This window comes from Camelus bactrianus, chromosome 9 (assembly GCF_048773025.1).
Source record: "Camelus bactrianus isolate YW-2024 breed Bactrian camel chromosome 9, ASM4877302v1, whole genome shotgun sequence".
NCBI lineage: Eukaryota > Metazoa > Chordata > Mammalia > Artiodactyla > Camelidae > Camelus > Camelus bactrianus.
In genome coordinates this window covers 41,740,835-41,759,438 of record NC_133547.1, presented here as the reverse complement: position 1 = coordinate 41,759,438, position 18,604 = coordinate 41,740,835, and the positions used below count along the sequence as shown (strand labels likewise).

Below are 18,604 nucleotides of genomic sequence, written 5' to 3'. Positions count from 1 at the left end.
AGATGAACTCCATCTCAGAGTTTCCTTTAAAGGCAGCCTAACTAGCCACGTAAGATCATTGGGATTTGTAATAAGTACAAGAAAGGAAATAAATAAGGCTGGTGACAGGAGCGACTGCAGGGGGAGCGGAGTGGGGCTGGGGGTCTCCTGGAGGTAGGGTGGCTGAGGCATGTGGGTTGACACCAGAGAAGGAATCGCTCTTGTGAAGAGCTGGAGCCAAAGCTTTCCAGGCAGAGGAGACAAAGGCTCCGGGTTATCACCGGGCCTGGTACGCATGCTATGTGAGAATGGAGTTGGAAGAAGCTCTCCAGCAGAGGGACTCTGTGGGTAGAGGCATGAAGGTGAACTGGTTATTTCTGGGCATAAGATAGAGGGAACAGCCTAGTCCAGGAGACAACATAGACAAAGATGTGGAGGTGAAAAAAGAATCCACTGTGGCTGGAAGGTTAGATTCACCAGCAGGACTGCAGGAAAGGGGGTTGGAAAGACAGGCTGGAGCCAGGGTTCATGACCACTCCCTCTTTTGTGTGGGGTGTGTGTATGGGGTGTGTGTGTGTGTGTGTGTGTGTGTGTGTGTGAAAAGGGAATGTGTTCTGAGACAAAAACAGAGAGCTGCGTTGAGGTGAGCTTGAGCGAGGGGAGACGAGTCCGGGAGACCAGTTGGAGGGCCCAGCAGGAGTTTATATAAAATCCAGTGACAGCTAGAATATGACAACGGCATGGGGCGTGGAAAAGGAAACCAATCTGAAAAATAATATGCAGATCTCAGATAGAAGGCGGCTTATTGGGGCTGCTGGGAGAAGGAGAAAAGAGGCATTGGGTTTCCTGGTTTGGATGCCGGGTGGTCCGAGGGTACCCAGGCCAGAGGCACAGGAAAGGAAGCAACTTTGCTGGGTAGAGGGGAGGAGGGGTGGGGAGAGTAGAGGAGGGATGGGTAGAGGGGGACCCTGAGCAGAAGGGAGGGCTAGAGATAAGACCCAGTGCTTCTTCATCTTGGTGATAAAGTGAGGCCGTGAAGGGAGGCGAGGTCCCCCGGGCCAGGCACCCACGAGTTGAGCAGAGAGAAGACCCTGCAGACCTAGGGCAGGAAGCCCAGGAGCCAGCCAAGAAAGTCTGATCCACTGTGGCCAGCAGTTTCTGGGGGGAAGCCAAGAGAAAGGGGCAGGGAGAGTCAGACGCAGCTGCTGCAGAGGGACAGGTAGCATCGAAGAGGGAAAAATATCAGCAAATAAGAGGTCAGGAGTGACCTCAGTGACTGCAGCGACAAAACAGTAGGCTGGGGTGGGGGAGGTAGAGCCAGACTGCCAGTGATGGAGGGTGGAATGGAAGATGAAAAGTAGACATAATAAAATAAATTACTCTTCTGATTGATGATTGATTGAGCAGCTACAAAATGCCAGAGAATATGTTAGGCCCCTTTTATCCACAAAAATTAACCCATCCTCACAAGAAGCCTGCAAAGTGAGTAAGATTTTCATCATCACTGTTTGTCCAGCTTGAGGAGACCAGCTCAGAGAGGTTAAGAAACTTGTTCAGTGCCACTCAGCACTAATACATGGCTAGAGCTCATTTCCTGTCTCCCAGTCTTGTGCTCTCGCCACTGTCCCTGGCTGTTTTTCCTTTTAAAGCAAAAGGAAAGGAAGGAGATGGATGAGTTGGTGGCTTGGGGGGAAAGCAGGGTCAAAGCACAGTGTTTTGATTTTTAGGACTGAAGGGATTTAACATTTGAATGGGCTTTTGGGAAAGAGCCTGAGGTGTGATGATAAAGAAGCAGGGAACTATTATTACTATTATTGTTGTCATTATTACTGAAGCAGGAGGGAGTGGAATCAGGTGGGTAGACATGAGCCTGGAAAAGAGTCAGGCCCAGTCTTCCCTGAGCTGGAGGGCAAGGGGAATGTGTGTGACAGACAGACCAAGGGTTGAAATCAGGGGAAGTTTTCCTTTGATGATCTCAGTTTCCTCAGTGAGGTAGGAGGTGAGATCTCTTGCCGAGTCCTGGTCAGTAAATGCACTTATTCAGTACGGATACCCATTCAGAGTAGCTTAAGTACAAGTGGGAATTTTTTAGGAGGCAAGGAAGTCTCTCACAGGTAAAGAGGCCAGGAAAGACAGCTGGGCCTCATGGGGATGCTCTCACCATCTCTCCGGGACCACATGGCATCCCATCTCTACTCCTCTCTGTGCACCTGCCTCTCTCTGTCTCTCTCTGCTGGTCTGCAGTCCTTTAGCCTTGGAATCCAAAGTGGACTAATCAGAGCCTCTGTATTCTAGCTCCTAATATTCAGGAGGTGGAATCTAATTGGTTCTCAACTTGGGCAGGTAACCATCCCTGGTCCAATCAGAGGTAGACAGGGTTTGGGGTCTCCTGAATCTAGGAAGGATGCTGGACACAAAGCAGTGGAGGACGAATATAGCAATAAAGGGCCCCAAGCAAGAAGGAAGGATTGTCCAAGGAGAAAAGAGAGTTGAAGATCGAAAGCTGCCAACATGCTCCTCGCCAAAGATCTGCCAAATAGCCCACTGAGCCTCTCAGGGTGGAAAACCATAACTCACAGTGGAGCTTTCAGCATGGATGCAAGGTTTTTCTCTAGCAACTTTCAAAAGGTTGGGAGTAGAAGTGGAAAAATCATGATGTTGCATTGTCTCACAGTTGGAGGGGACCAGGGAGGTGATGGGCAGGAAGTTAAGAGGGCAAGGGAATTGGGGTTGGTGATGGGGTACCAGAATGGCTTTATCAGGGCTGGCCTGGGAGACGCTATGAGGGGAGACAGGTGGGCTGGGGAGACAGGGAGTGGTTGATACGGCATCAGGGAGGATGAAGATCAGGTCTGGGGAGCACAGGAGGTGGGAGAGCCGTCAGTGGGGTTCTGTGTTTCATCAGGACCACTGGGACTTCTCTCCCAGGCTTCGCTCTCCATACTTACTCTCCACTCTAGACAAGAGGCCATTTGCTGGGCTCTCCTCCTTTCCTTTGAGAAGCATTCTTGATACACAACTTGGACCCAACAAAGGATGCCTCCGGGCTCTGATGGCTGTGTAGCGCAAGGAGAGAGGAACAAGATCATTATCACTGTGTAATACCCTCAGAGGCGTGGAGACAATCCATCACCGGGAGAGACAGCATCTTCCCTGCCCTCCTCCCATCGAGGGGAGTTGACATGGTTTCATGTTTGGTGTCCTTACCCACCTGCAGAAGACCATCTCCAGGGGCCCTCACTCTCTGCATCCTGCTGACACTGATTTCCCAGTTGTGTCCCCTGGAGCATGGGAGGCTGATTAATAGAAAGTTCCCCTGTTGAAGGGAAAGTCAAAAGCATGGGGGCTGCAGTGTGCAGAGCTGCGGCGACTGAGAGCAGCTTATGATGGGAGAAGCGTGCCCTGCATGGGCTCCTGTGAGAAGCAGCCTGATCTGCAGCAGGAGGAGCGCTTTAAGACAGGCGGGAAGAGCAAGCACAGCTAGTTCTGGAAGCCCACTCTCGCGAGACTTTGGAGACAAGGAAAGGCCTATACTCTCCTCCTGTAGAGTCTAAGTCCCTGAGGGCAGGTGTATGCCTGACACGCGCACCTCTATGCCCCTGGGACGGGCCAGCATCTGCCCAGAGCGATGCTTAATGAATGAAACATGGCCTCTCTCTGTGATGTGCTCAGTGGCAGATCTGCTTGGAAGCAGGTGAATAGACTGAAGGCCTCTCTGAGACCTCTCCTCATCCCCTGCTTTCAGGCTAAGGACTCTCAACTTGTGCTGGAGCTTTGGAGAAGAGCCTCTGCTCTGTAGGCCAAGGCTGCGGGGTGAGGGCTCCCAAGGGAGCCCCTGTCACTGGTCCAGAGTGCTCGATCCAGAGGACGCCCTCTTGGAAGGAGCATCTGCAGGGAAATTGCCCTTTCTTAGGGTTAAATAAGGAGCAAGAGCCTCAGTCCAAGTGGGACAAACTGGGTCCACTCTGGGAAGATTGTCCCTGACTGGATCAAAGTTCTAGTGTTTTCCATTCATTCATTCATCACTCATTCATTCATTCATTCACAAATTTTACTGAGTACCTTCTATGTGCCAAGCATGGTTCAGGGGATCAGGAAAACAGTGATGAACAAGATACAAAAAGCATCTCTCCTCAAGGAGCCTTCAGTAAGGTCTTGAGAGTTTTTTGGATGCAAAACTAGAGACTCACTCAAGACTAGATAAAACGACAAAGAGGGATTTATTGAAACGATGCAGGTGTAACTTCTGCCAATGGAGACAAGAGGCACGACTGAGACCCAGGAGAGGCTGATGTGGGGACCTGCAGAATCAGCCCCCGGGTTGCTGTTGAGGCTCTTGAGGATGGACGAGATCTCTCTAGTCCTTGTAGCCCTGCACACTGCTTCAGGCCTGCAGTGGCAGAAGAAGGTTGCCCCAGCCCTGCCCTTGCAGGATCCTTCAGTTCTGGAACCCCCAAACCAACCCTCTCACTCTCTGTCCTGATACTTGGTCCCTTGGGTTCAGATGTCCACCTATGGTGCAATCAACTATGGCTGGGGAAGCAAAGGACTGGTGGTTCCAAAGGGCAGATGGAGTGAGTGTGGATACAGGGGGGTGTGGAGGAAATCCATCACCTGACTCGATCTCTAATTCAATCTATATGAGTGGTGGCAGCGCCTTTGCTGAGAACGACCCACTTCCCCTGACCCACCAGAATAGAAGCCTGAGACCACCTAAGCCAGGCAAAAACACTGAGAAGGAAGCCCCACCAAGGTAGACTGAGGCCTCTTTCTTCTGCCTTTCAGCCTGGGGAATTGTTCCATAATTAAGGGGCCGAAATGATGAATGCAGACATAAAGGAATCCCCATACTTCATCCTTATTGTCGGTGAATTAGCAGCATAACACATCATGTTTTATTATAATTTTATAATAATTACAGTTATTACTGAATTCATGTATATGGAAAAGGCAGAAATATCACTGTATTAATTTGTGAGGCCCTTAAATAGAATTTATTGAGCAATAAGTGAATTCCAACCAGTTGGCATGAAGCAGAAACTTTTCCCCAACACAGGACTCTATGAGCTGTCATGAAACTTAAATAGCTCACTTCACATGGGATCAGGCCATCTGCCCCAGTTATTGCCTCCTCCTCCAGGCAGCCTGCCCTGATTCCGAGGTTGTATTTAGAACTTCTTTCTTCTGAGCTGAGCCAACACCCACACCTCCCTAGAATGTCTCAAAGGTCACAAATGTCAGGCTGAATGTTGAGATGAACATTTTCCATTTGCATTGGGCTTCTGAGATTTCCAAATATGATCATAGACATGACCTTTCTGCTTGAACAAATAGAAAACTCTTTTGAAAATAGAGATATATAAGCATCAGGGCCATCAATAATTGATTTTACCTTTGGTAGCTTTTGTTGCAGGGAGGGGGGGCTGTGACAAAATGATGTAATGCCAAAGCCCAGGCTATTTTTAAGAAATGAGTAAGCTCTTGGCAGTGACCGCATGCAGTCAAAGAGAAGCCCATGGGCACCTGCCGGTTAGGGCTCTAGAAATGAATGGCAAAGGAGGGACAGAGGCAGAGTTGGGGCGGAGGGGTGGTGGGGAGCCAAAAATTTGCTCAGAGGAAAGAAGATTTGGGAAAATTGAGAGAATCACCTACCATCAGAAGGGCTTCTTCTATGTAGGCAGAAATGGACTAGTTCACAGGGCTCAGAAGAGGGTAGAGAAGGAGGGGCCAGAACCAGGATCTAAAAGGAAGAGACTCAGGGCAGATTTCATGTGCCCCAAGGCTCAACTTTCTGGTGGGGAGACCAGTCCAGCAGCCAAGAGGGCAGCCTCTGTAGTGTTGGATTTCCGGAAGTTTGGGAGGCTGTTTGGTTAGTTTACTCAACTAGTGCTTATCTAGTACTCATTATTTACAGGCAGTGTGGGTGACCCAGCCCTGGCGGAGCTCACAGTCAGGTGGGGAAGTCAGATGATACACGGGTAAGCAACAACCCAAAATGCAGTGATTCATGGTTCTGCCTGGGAGATGCTTCTGATCACAGCCATTCATCACTAGGCTCTGGGTAACCAGCAGGTGACTGATGGAAGAGGTCCCCTTTTCGTTGTGTGTGGTGCTGAAAAGTGATAAATATCCCCTCGGACTCCAACCCCAGCTTCGGTGCTAAATGTGCCCCTGCTGTAAATCCCTCTGTCCAGCCAGGGAAATGGGCCACACACAAGCTTAGAGCATCAAGCTACAGGGCTGCGACCTCCTGTGACCCCCTCCAAAGCCTTACCATTGGAAGAAGAGGGAAGAGCATGAGTATAGGGTCCAGAGATCCAGCGTCTGGGTTTTTCTCTATCACTACATGCTGTGTGATCTGGGGCAAATCTCTGCCTTCTCTGAGTCTTGGGTCTTTCATCTTTAAATTGAGAGTCTGGGTCACTAAATTATCCCTGAGATGCTTTCCAAGCTCTAATGTTTTATGATTCTAGACGTATCCCAGGAAGGTGCATAGATCAGGCTGAAGCTGGAGGCCCGTGTTGCAAAGACAGGGTGTCATTCACACATTAGGAGGAGCTCAGATGTGACGACCTACAGGCTTCTTCCAGTTCCAGAAGTCTGTGAATCCCTCCCCTGGGCACTGAGAAACCACCAGAATGCCTCTCCCAGGGCAGAGACCTGGGTTTCACTCCCCCTGTCCTCAGCACTCAATCCAATGGCACCAACTTTGATGGAAGGCAGGTCAATCTAACAGCAATTGATGTTACCACTGGGGTGCCGGGGGGGTTGTTTGATGGGGGTTCTGGTAGGGGTGGTAGAACCAGGGTTCTTGGACACAAGGGAGAGGAAATCATAGCAATAATCACTAAGTATACAAGACATGTGTGATGAGTACTTTCCAAATCCCTTCCCAGAAGTTGCTTTACTCACAGGGAGCCCAGGCAAGGTCTTCCCGATGCCAGCATTGTTTGCTTTTCACTCTGGGTGCTGATTGGAGAAGTGCGTTCAGTGTGTGAAAATTCGTTCAACTGAATACTTAGGCCGTAAGACTTTTCTCTCTGTATATATTCAACGAATTTATTGGACAAAGTTACCTTATTTAATCCACACAGTTGCATGCAATACAGGTACTGCTACCCTCACTTTGCAAAGGCCGGCAGCGAGGCAAGCGCAGGACAATTAAGGAACTGGTCCAAAGCCACAGGGTAGGACCTGGTGATGACAGGCCTACAGCTGAGATCCAGCTGGCTTCAAAGTGGGTGCTTCTCTCTACCACCCCACCCTGCTCCCCTGAACCGTGTGCAGGAGGGTGACTCCTCAGTCACCCTCAACTCCCCCCAGCCACCCTTGCACACACGCGTGTGCACAAAACCAATCCTAAGTCTGAGCTGGAGGAGGGGGTGGAGGGGAGAGCTGGATAAGCACAACCTGTTCCTCAGTGAAGCTTCCAGTTGCTTGTGGAGGCAGGTAGGGCACTGTAACAGGAGGCTGTGCGTGCAGGGGATGGGGAAGGCGCCGAGCACCAGTCTAGCCTGGAACCCACCAGCCTCCGCGTCCTGGGTGCTCTAAGGAGGACCTCCTTTCACAGCCCCCTGGCGGAGGGAGGCCAGAGCTGGGCCCAGGTCTCCCTTAACCCCTCTCTGCTCTCACTGCTGCCAAAGGGCTCCACATCCCTGCTGGCATCACAGGGTGGCGTGACTGGATTAATTAGGCTTTATTAATAGGCGAGCACCTCATGAATTGTAATTAAGCAGACGTGCATCTGGTGGCAGTGGTGGCTGAGGCTGGGAAGTGATTCCAGGAGGCTCTGAGGCCCCATTAAATATGAATTCCCCAGCACGAACAGTCAGGACCCAGTCTGTGTGACAACGGCACATGGACTGTCCTGTTAAACAGAGGCTCTGGGGTCTGAAATGTCAATTTACGCAGTAAGCATGTCTCAAGCCTACTGCGTGCTCTCCTGTCTGAGACACCGCTGTGGGTGTGGGTGCAGAGGGCAGGACAAGCCCGGTGTCCAGCTCTCCCAGGAAGCCAGGAGGCGATACCAGTAGGGACAGACATTTGGGGAACAATCACAAAGAAAGGCTGCTTCTTGAAACAGTGAAAGTCACCCTGCAAACACACACACACACACACACACACACACACACACACACACACACTCACTCACTCACTCACTCACTCACTCACTCACTCACTCACACACACATGACCTCTCTCTCTCTCCCTGCAGCTGAGTAAGGCAAGAGGTCTTTTTGTACCAAGGGGCTACAAGGGCCATGCTGGCAGACAGCCGAGGAGGCAGGACCAGACACAGTCAGACTGGGCCAAAACCACACACAGGGTGCTGCCCAGGGGATGCAGAAGACAAGCCGCTCAGCATAGAGAGGGGCCTGGAACCAAGTGTTTAGACAGGGGCAGGCGTATTTAGCTTATGGACAAACAGAGTACAGAATGATAAAGTGTACGATGGAAAAAGAGACCTGAACAATGAAATCCTCTCCTGTTGCTCTGCAGCCCTGACAGCATGACAGATGTGGGGGATAAACTTTCATCTGGCCTTTTCTAAAGCCATCCTGATTTTTCACTGGGCCTCAAAGAAATATCCCAGAATCACTGCTTTTGCCTTTTGAAATTGTTGGGTGTTTTCAATTTACCTCCATGCTGCCTCACAAAGGCATTTCTCTGTGTCCCCTGCAGCATGGCCTGCCAGATGAGGCCAATTGTGGACTAGTCTGTGCACCTCCCATCCGGGCCTTTTTAATACCATCCCTTCATCCTGAATAGCCCTTTCAATCTGACACCAATTCAACCCACTCCTCTGCTAAAACTCAATTCAACTATAACCCTCTTGGAGAAGCCATTTCTGAAACTTCCAGTCAGAATTAGCTCCAGACAGCTTCTTCTGCTTTCCGGGGGTGTAAAGGGGAGAGTCTGGAGTCAAAAGCATGAATTCAAGTTCCAGCTCTGCTCTTCTTGACATCAAGCCATATAATGGCTCTCCACCTCGGTTTTCTTATCTGCAAAATGGGCATGATGGTAGCACCTCCCTCCTAGGTTTGAAGAGTAAAAGAGATGAGGTTTGTGAAAATGCTTTATAAATTGTAAAGTACGTGTCAACATGAGTCTCCTTAGTAGTTTGTGTTAATTGCGTCCTTGTCTGTCTCTTTGATTTAAGGTCTTGTTTCTGTAGCCCCAGCACCTAGTGAAGAGGTCCTCACTGCTTATTCATTGAATGAATGAATGAATGAATAAATGAGGTGGAAGGTGAATGCTTCTCGTGAGCTGGTTGGGCCTGTGGTTTCTTCCCGCAGGATCCCAGGGACTTATGCAGCCAAGCAGTCACCGGGGGCAGAGAAAGGGTAAAGTGAAAGGTTGGGGGTGGCATGAAAGTGTGTGCCAACCTCAAAGACCAGGGTGTTTTAATTAGTATAATTAATGATGCTACCAACTGGCTTATTACCTGATGGAATTAATGAGGATCATTTGTCTCCCTAAAGCAGACCTTCGGTGTGGTGGAGGCTGTCGGGGAGGTGGGGAGATGGCACGCGTTGTCCGCCCTGGGGAAGGATTCCTGAGCGTCCGCTGGAACCTGTCTGCTGTCTGGGAGTCTTCTCCCTGTCTCTGCCCGCTGCCCGGGGCCTCTGCCACCATCCGGAGCCTAGCTTCACTTTGCTTCAGACTAAACAATTGATAGCTAAGCACAAGTATGTGCAGGGATTTAAAATGTAGCAGCTGCGGGACCTCTCTCTCTTCCTCTAAATTTTCTCCCTCACTAACAGACCACTAAGGCCACACTGACCCTAACTTCACCCTGGGCTGGTCGCATCTAGGTGGCCTTCCAATAGCTCTTGGGGGGCCCATCTTAAGAGTCTGTTGCTGCTAAGGGTGACTTAGGGCTAAGCTGAGACAAAGCAGTTAGGCTGAGTGATGTCAGACCCTATTTGGAGACACACGGGCTGTCTATCCCCCTCCAACATGGATGCCTCGGTTCCAAGCGCACCCCCTCTTTCTGCTATAAAGAATCACTTTCTGCAGCCAGAACCTGAATTTTGCCTTCCTTTTCTGGGAGCAGAACCAGAGAGCCTGGGCCTAGCTCCTCTCTGAGACGCCCAGGACACACATTCTGGGCAAATAAAATCTTGCCTGGAATCCCTCGCCTCTGGAACTCACAGCTGTGTGCAGCCGTTCACAGAGAGATATTGCGACTCTTGACCTCTTCCAGGGAATGTGATGGGCGGATAGGGCCCTGTGGGGAGTCAAGCAAAGTCCCCTAAATCACCTACCAAAGAATTCAACTGGCCCTGCACTTTCCCAGCTGTAAAGGTGTCGGCCACCCAGGAAGGAACACCTACCACAGAGCTCGACCCCAAAGCTGTGGTCCTAACATTACGGAATAGACTTAATTCCGGCACATTCCAGGTCACATTTGTACAAAACATTGTACACATGGATGGGTCTCTGAAGCTACCTTTTGGACTTTGGGAGCATGTGTGTTGATTTACATAGGAACGTGTTTTGTGTGACATGAGCACATGCTTTCCGGTACTGCACGAGTCTGTGCATGGGTGTGTCTGTGCACGGGGGCTGACTGTCCCTGGGAACGTGTGTGCACCTCTGGGTGCTGCCTAGCTTCCTGTGTTGGTGGCTGTTTTTGTCTTGTGAGTGTACGTGTGTGGTTTTCTATCTGAGCCGCTGTGTGTGAGTGGCTAGCGCAAACAGCAAGGCCAAGACATCTGAGGAGTCAAGAATAAATCCCCCTTTTTCTTTTACTGCATTTAGAGTTGAGGAGATTGAACACTGCTGCAATTCATCCATTAATGGAGTATCGCTCCCTGTGGAGAATAGTAACGTACTCTAGTGACATAGTAACTCCCACTGTGGCGCATCCACGAATGCTTGCTAGTGCCATTATTCTGGAATCCTGGTATATCCCAGCAGTGGTGTCATGATGCAGAGGTTAACCAGGTTGTCCACTGTGTGTGTGCTGCCGACAGGGCTGGGGAGGGTATGCTGTGGTGCTCGTTAGAGCAGAAGCTGTCCCTATGGACCATTCCATGCATGAACTGCAGGGAGCCTGGGGCCCGTAAGGTCCAGAGCGTCTCCAGGAGAACACAGAGGCACAGGGTCTCTGTGCTTGTGTGTCTGCATGCACATAAGTGTGTGTATGTGTGTGTTATGATAATCAGGGCCACCACGTTGCCCAACTCTTGGGGCACCATTTGCTGTGCCTTCCATGGAGTTCCAGGAGCACCATTTACACCAAATGCAGTGTGAATAGTGCCCCCTGGATTTGTGAAACACAGAGGCCCTGGGCAGGATAGTAGATGCGGAGTTCCTTCCTCTTACGCCTCTCTTCCCAGTCCTAGCATCTCACCCAGCTCAGCTCCCTCCCTGAGCCACTGTTGCCACCCCAGCCCCTTCCTTGCTGCAGCTCTGTGAGCTGAGGCTGGGGCGGGAGAGGCCCAGACACATCCCCAGTGGCTGGGCTCCCCAGGGTGTGGGCGCACAGCCAGAAACCAAGTCTTATTCCCTGAGAAGGTTGCAGTGACTTGTATGAAAAAGTCTCTTGCTGTTCAATGGAGAAAGAAATCAGATGGAAAGGAGAGGGAAGAAGGCACCAAAAAAACTTTTTTCTAACTGATTTTTGCTTTGGAAAGGTCAGCAGTGAAAACCTGCTTCCTTGCCAACACAGAGCGGGTGCTAGTGCTCAGCAGCCTTCTCTCGATCAATACGACACTGATCACCTCGTAAAACGGTGTGGAGGCAGCAGGGGCTGGGGTGGAGGCGGCTGGAGGGAACGGCCTGCCACCAGCTCCAAGCTCCCTCGCGGCAGCCTGTGGGCTGAGTCCCTGTTGCCCTAACCTGCCCACATCCAAGCTCCCCCCTGCCCCTTTGGAGCCAAAAGCCAGCCACTCCTCATTTTCAGGGGCACGATTCTGTGGATAGCTGCCCTTGCTTACTGCTGGGAGTTTGGGAGCATCCTTCCTTGAGCAGCCTGGGCCCCTGTAGTCAGGCCAAGCCCAGGCGCAGCCTTCCTGCTGGGTAGCACGTAAGGGGCACAGACGGCCCCCAGGAAACGCTGGAACTCCAAGGAGGGAGAAATGGGCTGTTTCACTATTGGAACCACTTGCATATTGTCTTCTTTCCACAAGACATAGAGGTGGAGCTGAGGGAGAGAGAAGTTGGGGGTGTGGGGTAGCCTTCATCCCAGAAGGGTGACCTTCATCCCAGAATCCTCTATGCATATGCTTGGCATGCACATGGACCATCTGGTAAACCCCATGCACCCTCAGAGGGTGTACAGCTTAGACATCTTCAGCCAGCCTTAGCCATAGGGCACGGTGCAGACTGTCTACAGGCCAGAGGGTGTGAGGGGCAGGAAAGGGGCACAGTGACACTTTCAAAGAATGGAGGATGCTGTTAACACGTCAGTCCAATTATGGTAATGTGCTGGGGTAATTGGTCCTCCAAGGGCGCAGGGGATGCACACAAGTACAGTAATTGCAGGTTCACTTTGCTCTGCATTCTTTATCCTGCTATCAGTGACTAATTATTAGTATTTAGCAAGTGAATATTGTCATCTTCAAAGCAGGTGCAGCTGTGGCTCGGGCGTGGAGCTGGGGCCAGCTAAAGGTCTGCTTCGGCTTGGGGATAATTAATTTGTCTTTTCTGGATCTGAATTGTGCTCCAAGCTTGTCTCTTCTTTTTTCGCTTCCAAACAAACAAACAAACCAAAGGGAAGAGGAATATACTTTGTGGTTATTTCAAGTACCCTTTCCATTAAAAGGCCAGGATTGACAAATAGGGGTGAACGGCTGAAAGTGGTCATGTGCCTGCATCCTCTCTAGAGAAAGAGCCAGAAATTGACCCTCCAGGCAAAATGCACATGAATAGGGAAGTCAAATGGTCTGGGGTGACTATCAACAGGTATGCACAGTCTACAAACTCTGATATCCTGTGTGTTTGTCTATTTATTATCGCTTATGTATTGAACACTAGGACACTCTGTTCCTAAAAGGATTAATGTTTTAAAATCCCAAAAGGAAAAGGAATAACGATAGTGAATAGCCATTGAGCACCGACTGTGTGTCAGATACTCATTTTACTCCTCACGTAAAATACTTTATTTAATCCTTGCAAGAGCCCCAGGAAATAGGTGCTATTGTTATTACCATTTTACAGTTGAGAAAGTGATGCCCCAAGAACTTAAATACGTTACTCCAAGCTAAGTATCATCTGACGCCGAATCCCTGGGCTCTTGGATGCCCAGCAAAGCCCCTTTACCCAGTGTGGTGCTAGGCTTTGTTCCCTGGCCTCCGTAAGAGTAGCCCTCACTAACTGCTTTATGGAGAGCCAAGAGCCCAGGCATTTTTGTCTGCATAGGCAGAGCCTTCTGCTATACCTTGGGAAGCCCAAAGTTTGGTTTAGAGTTATTCCGTGGGCGTGACGCTTGGTAGAATTTTGTCAGAGACAACAGAGAAGTCAGTGTAGCTGGGGATGGAAAGGAAATGATCCCACCCTAAGTCCTACCTTTCCATGGACCCTCCTCAACACCTCTGGCCCACAAAGCACTTTCCCTAGCCCAGCTCCTCCATGCGCCACTGGGACGTTAGATTCCCACTCGTTTTCATGAGCGACCCCATATTACTCTCAAATCGCGTCATATCTGTTCATCTCTCCAACAAGGATCCAAATGCATTTAGGTCAGTAATTGGCCGCACATGCTTTTGTGCCTCCTGGGTCACTTGGCTCTGCCCTGGGCACATGGCAGATACTCAGTAACTCCTGATCAAATAAAGTTGGGAGGTTGGGGTGGACAAGGCTCCTCTGATAGTTTGGTTGGCAAAGGAAGATCCCACATTTTTCACATTGGCTGTACATACAGAGGATAATTTAAGAGAGTTAAGTGTGACCCTCTCATATGCATACATTCTGAATTCAGAAGAGTGTATTAGATACTTCGGGAAGCTTCTGATGACTCACTTGCCTTGCAAATGGAATTCTGATCATATCATTCTAGGAGGAGGCTGGCAAGGTGAAAGAAGCATCTAGAAGGGACTTGCAGGAGACAAGAGTAGGTACCTTAGAAGTTCAGCCTTATGTCCAGGGTTTGCTGCTATGGCAGGGCAACACAATTTTTTTCTGTGGTTTTGCTGCAGCCTACATATTGATGCGGCCAAATGAATTCCCCTCTTTGCAATCTGACCTCCTTCTTACTGTGAAATGATCTCATTTCAAGGCTAACCACAAGAGGTTTGGCTGGGCACCCGGCATGCCGTGTGCCTGGCATTTGCAAATCTTCATGCAAAGTGCAAAGTGTTTTTTTTTTTTTTAAGAGAGTAAATAAATCCTGTCCAGAGAAATCTTGGAGAGGTCTGTTCTCAGCCAGGAAGTGAAAAGAAAAGCAATTTCTCTCCCCACCCTCACAACCATTATCTGCTGCTCTTCTCGAACGTTAAGGCTTAAGTCGCTTTTAATTTTAGATCAGGAACAATCTGATTTGGGGCCAAGGTCTTTTTTCACTGTCCTTTAAAATGTATTCAGCTGTGGTGTTTTTCCACCTCCAGCCTGCTCTGTTTCAGTCTCTTGAGTGTCAAAAGCTGAAGCCCTGCCAAGAATTCGACCTACAGCCAGGATGCAGTGAGACTATACTCTCTAAAGAGCATCCCCCTCCTGCCTGCAGCAGGAAGCTCGGCAGTTATGAGAGAGAGAGAGAGAGACAGATGGCTGATCATCTGCCCAGGTTTGGGGGATGCTCACCGCCTCCTTGGCAAAATGCGGCTGTGTCCACACGGCTGCCCAGGAAAATGACCAGCCAGTAGGCAGAGTTCCCAGAAGCTCAGATGACTGCTTCCCACTTCTCAGCTTAATCTTTCTGTGCCTCCTTCCTCAATCCCCACTATCACCGTAGAAAACAATGGGCTCCCTCACAGACTGGGCTGTTCCCTGGTCAGTGCCATCTTGCTCCCAGTCACTGTTGCCATCAGTAGACTACAAGGCATGCAGAACATTCCTTCCAAGCACTGCAGAGGGACCAGGCATGGGACAAGGGTAGATGCCAATACCTGGACTTCAGATTCCATTGGCAGAAACCCAGTTGCCCACTCAACCTGGTTTGTGAAACCTTAGCTCCTCCTCCTGGGGTGTTACGCTTCCAGCCTGAAACTCCACCCAGAATGAGATGTGCAGACGGGGTAGGAGCTGAGACACATAAGACCCTATTCCCTAAGCTGACCTACCTTTCTGTAGTAGACATCAACATTCAACCTACTTGACAGACATTGAACCTCTGATTTTGTTTCTTCAAGATCTTCCCCACCTCAGTGGGTGGATCTGATTCTAGACTTTGACCCATTCCATATTCCCCCATCTGCTGTTATGAGGCCAGATCCCAAAATTTGACCATGGAAGGCTCCTATTCAACAGTATGACCTGGGCACCATCTTGGCTTCTCACACTGGATGGGGTCTTCTTGACAACAGAACTTTCTTTTGAAAAAGATGCCTAAAAGTTGGGTAAAAACCTGCTGAACTTTTTGTGGGAACCCTGATACTCACCATCACCTGGTTCCCTCTCCAGGCCTCTGGCAAGAGGAATGTGTTGGGTGGGAGAGGAGGGGGAGTTAACGGGGAGAGGATGGAAGTGGGGAGAGCTTAATTCTAAGACACTGGTGGCCCCCTCGGGATCCCAGGCTCTGCAAAGCCCAGGCCAGTGACAAACTATTGCTGGTTTTCACTTCCCTTAGCCACAGCCTTTCTTGGGACCATCTGACAAGGTTGCTAGTGCATAAGAGTATCCAGGACATGGCCAGACAGGCTGGCAAGGTGCTAAGGAGCGCAGCAGCTGATGGGAGAGCCTTCTCTTACAGGGAAAGCCTGCCCCTCCCCGCATCCCTGCCTGGTGCTGTGCCACCTGCAGAGGAGAGAGTCAGCCTCTGGAAAGAAAGAAATGTCTCTGGGCTGCACTAGTGAAATGCCCTGAACCTTGCCTGAATGCTATTTCGGAGGGTTGGGAAGAATGGGATTGTAGGGGCAAGAGACTTGCTTCCCTAAAAATCTGACCATATGTGGGTTTGAGTCAATGCAACTGAGTCTTTGGAGGGACCTCAGTAACTTGCCTTGTTTCAAAGAGATGATATAGGATTCAAGCCACAGGGGACCTTTGCTCCAATCCTTAGTGCAAGCCCACAGCCCTCTCCTCTGGAGACATTGTTGGGAGTGAAACAAGGTGATATTCCTCAGTCTTGATCTTCATGTGAACTGACATGTCATCCCACACATGCCCCTTTCTCCTCCCTCATCAAACTTCAATAGATTCAACATGAAGTAGTGGAAAGGGCACCAGGACAGAAAAAAAAAAACAAAACAGATGTGGAAAGTTGTGTCCATTCTATCCCCAAACAGCTGATTGTAGGCAAGTTGCTCTTGTCTGCTGCATTAGATCTCCACTTCTCTTTCATGGTTCTGTGCTTTCCAAGATTCAATGCCTAAATCTTGATTTCTGGCTCACCTGTAGTCAATATTCTACCTTCCAAAAACATCTTCTCTGTCTAGAACTTTGGCTAGGACACCTTAGTTGCTAGTGTGGCCTCAGAGTACTTCTGTGGACCACAAAGCTTTATCCTGAGATTTGTCCCCAACAAATCTTTGGGCTCTTCTTTCCTCCCATGACTTAATCCATCCCTTTCTTTCTTCCTGGCATCTTGGGGACTTTGATACTCTTTACATTCTCTACCTTTTGACTTTTATAAAGGAAAATGTTTCTTCCATTCATTCAATAAATATTTGCTGTGTGCCTTTTATACAGTAGATCATGTGATAGTCAGCTATTTTTGCAATAATGCTGGGTAAGAAAGTACCCCAAAATATCAGTGGCTATCAACAAGAAGTATTTGTTTCTCCTGCTTGAAGACCTACAGGTAGACTGGGAAACTTTAGGGTTCAGGGTTGGGTTCAGGTCTGCACCTCGGTTGGAATTGGCTGCATTTCAACTATACAACAGCCACCTATGGATGGCTCAGGTCAATGGGAACAGCAGAGCCTGGTCCTCATTTCAGATCTCAGGAATAAAAATGACAGCTATGTAGGAAGGCTCTTCTCGTGGCAGGGGAAAGTAGCCCCAAGAGATCAAGCCAAACCATGCACACACACTTAAAGACCCTGGTCAGACATAGTGTACTTTATTTCCACTAACATACCATTAGCCAAAGCGAGTCACGGACCAAATCGAAAATTAGTGAGGTAGGGATGAATATCTACTCACAGTTAAACCAAGGCAAGTGCAGAAAAAGAAAGAATAATTGTAAATAAATAGCACAATATAATACAGAACAGTTTCTACTTCCATAAAGCTCATAGTCTGATGTGGGAGACAGATATTAAACATGCAAACAAATAAATTAATATATTATAAACTGGGATAGACATTACAAAGAAATGAATAACAGTAGGGATCTACTTTTAGAGTGGGTGGTCTCAGGAATCCTCTGTGAGGTGATGCCCTTTAAACTGAGGTGTGAAGGGTGGAAAAGAGTCTGGTGTGCAGAGAGAGGGCAAAGAGCTTTCCAGCCAGTGGGAGTGGCCTGTGCAAAGGCCCTGGGGAAGCAACCATCTTGGTGAGGTTGAAGAAGTAGAATATGATCTGGTGTGGCTACAGTGTAGTAAGGGAGGAGAAAATAGTGTGAGCTAAGACTGAAGATGACCGCAGGGGCCACATCATGCAGGGCCCTGACTTGCTTTCCCCCAAATCCACCAACTATAGCCTCACCATTTAGTCAATGCTGCTAAAGAAAACAGCAACACCTCCTCCTGGAAGCCTCCTTAGGTTGATCAATGTGGTGACGTCACTTTATATTTCACTAAACAAAAACAGAAACAAGACAAGATAAAAACCCTGCAGTCTGCATTTCAGGGACTTGTACTGGGCCCGGATTCGAGTCTGGGGAACTGGTGAAAATTCCTAACCTGAACAAATGAGGATGGAAGGAGTCTCCTGGGAGAATCCTCCCCAAGGGAGGAAGAGCCAGGCCTGACAGCTGGTGCCTGATAACCTTATAAAAAGATACATTTCTGAATCCAGCGATTTAGCTAGCCCTCAAATCTGCCCCTGGCACAAAGGAAATTTTTGGAGTGATGGAGAAATTCTGTATCATAATTAGGGTGGTGTCACACAGATTTGGCATTTGACAAGACCCAACTGAATGATCTACTAAAAATTAGTAACATTTTATTGTATGTAAATTGTACCTCAGTAAGTTGGTTTTCAAGGTAAAAAATAAAACAAAACAAAAAGGAAATCATATATAGAAAACAAAACAAAGTAAAAGATCTGATCCTGGCCCACCTCCATGTTTTCCTGCAGAGATGGCAGGAAACAAAAACAGAAAAAGCTTTCAATGCACTCTATGATACTAGAGCACAGACAGCTTTCTCTGCTTTGGGGCCTTTTAACAGAGACACCAGAAGGGGAAGGGAGACACGGTCCTACCTTGTCCCAGGGCCCTGGACCACTTTAAGACCTTGAGGACTCAGTTGGTGGTCATAACTGGGTAGAGGTTGAGGGCACTGAGGAGGGTCGGTGGTCTCATCTGGTAGGTGTTACAGGAACCTACCAGAGGAGTAGAGATCCTGCCCAGCAGAAG

At 49.2% G+C, this 18,604-nt stretch overlaps 1 protein-coding gene across 5 annotated transcripts in view; it reads left to right on the top strand.

Moving 5' to 3' along the window:
- The window catches only part of KCND3 (potassium voltage-gated channel subfamily D member 3), a 526,784-nt gene that overhangs the window by 278,065 nt on the left and 230,115 nt on the right, over positions 1-18,604 (top strand). The window lies entirely within an intron of this gene.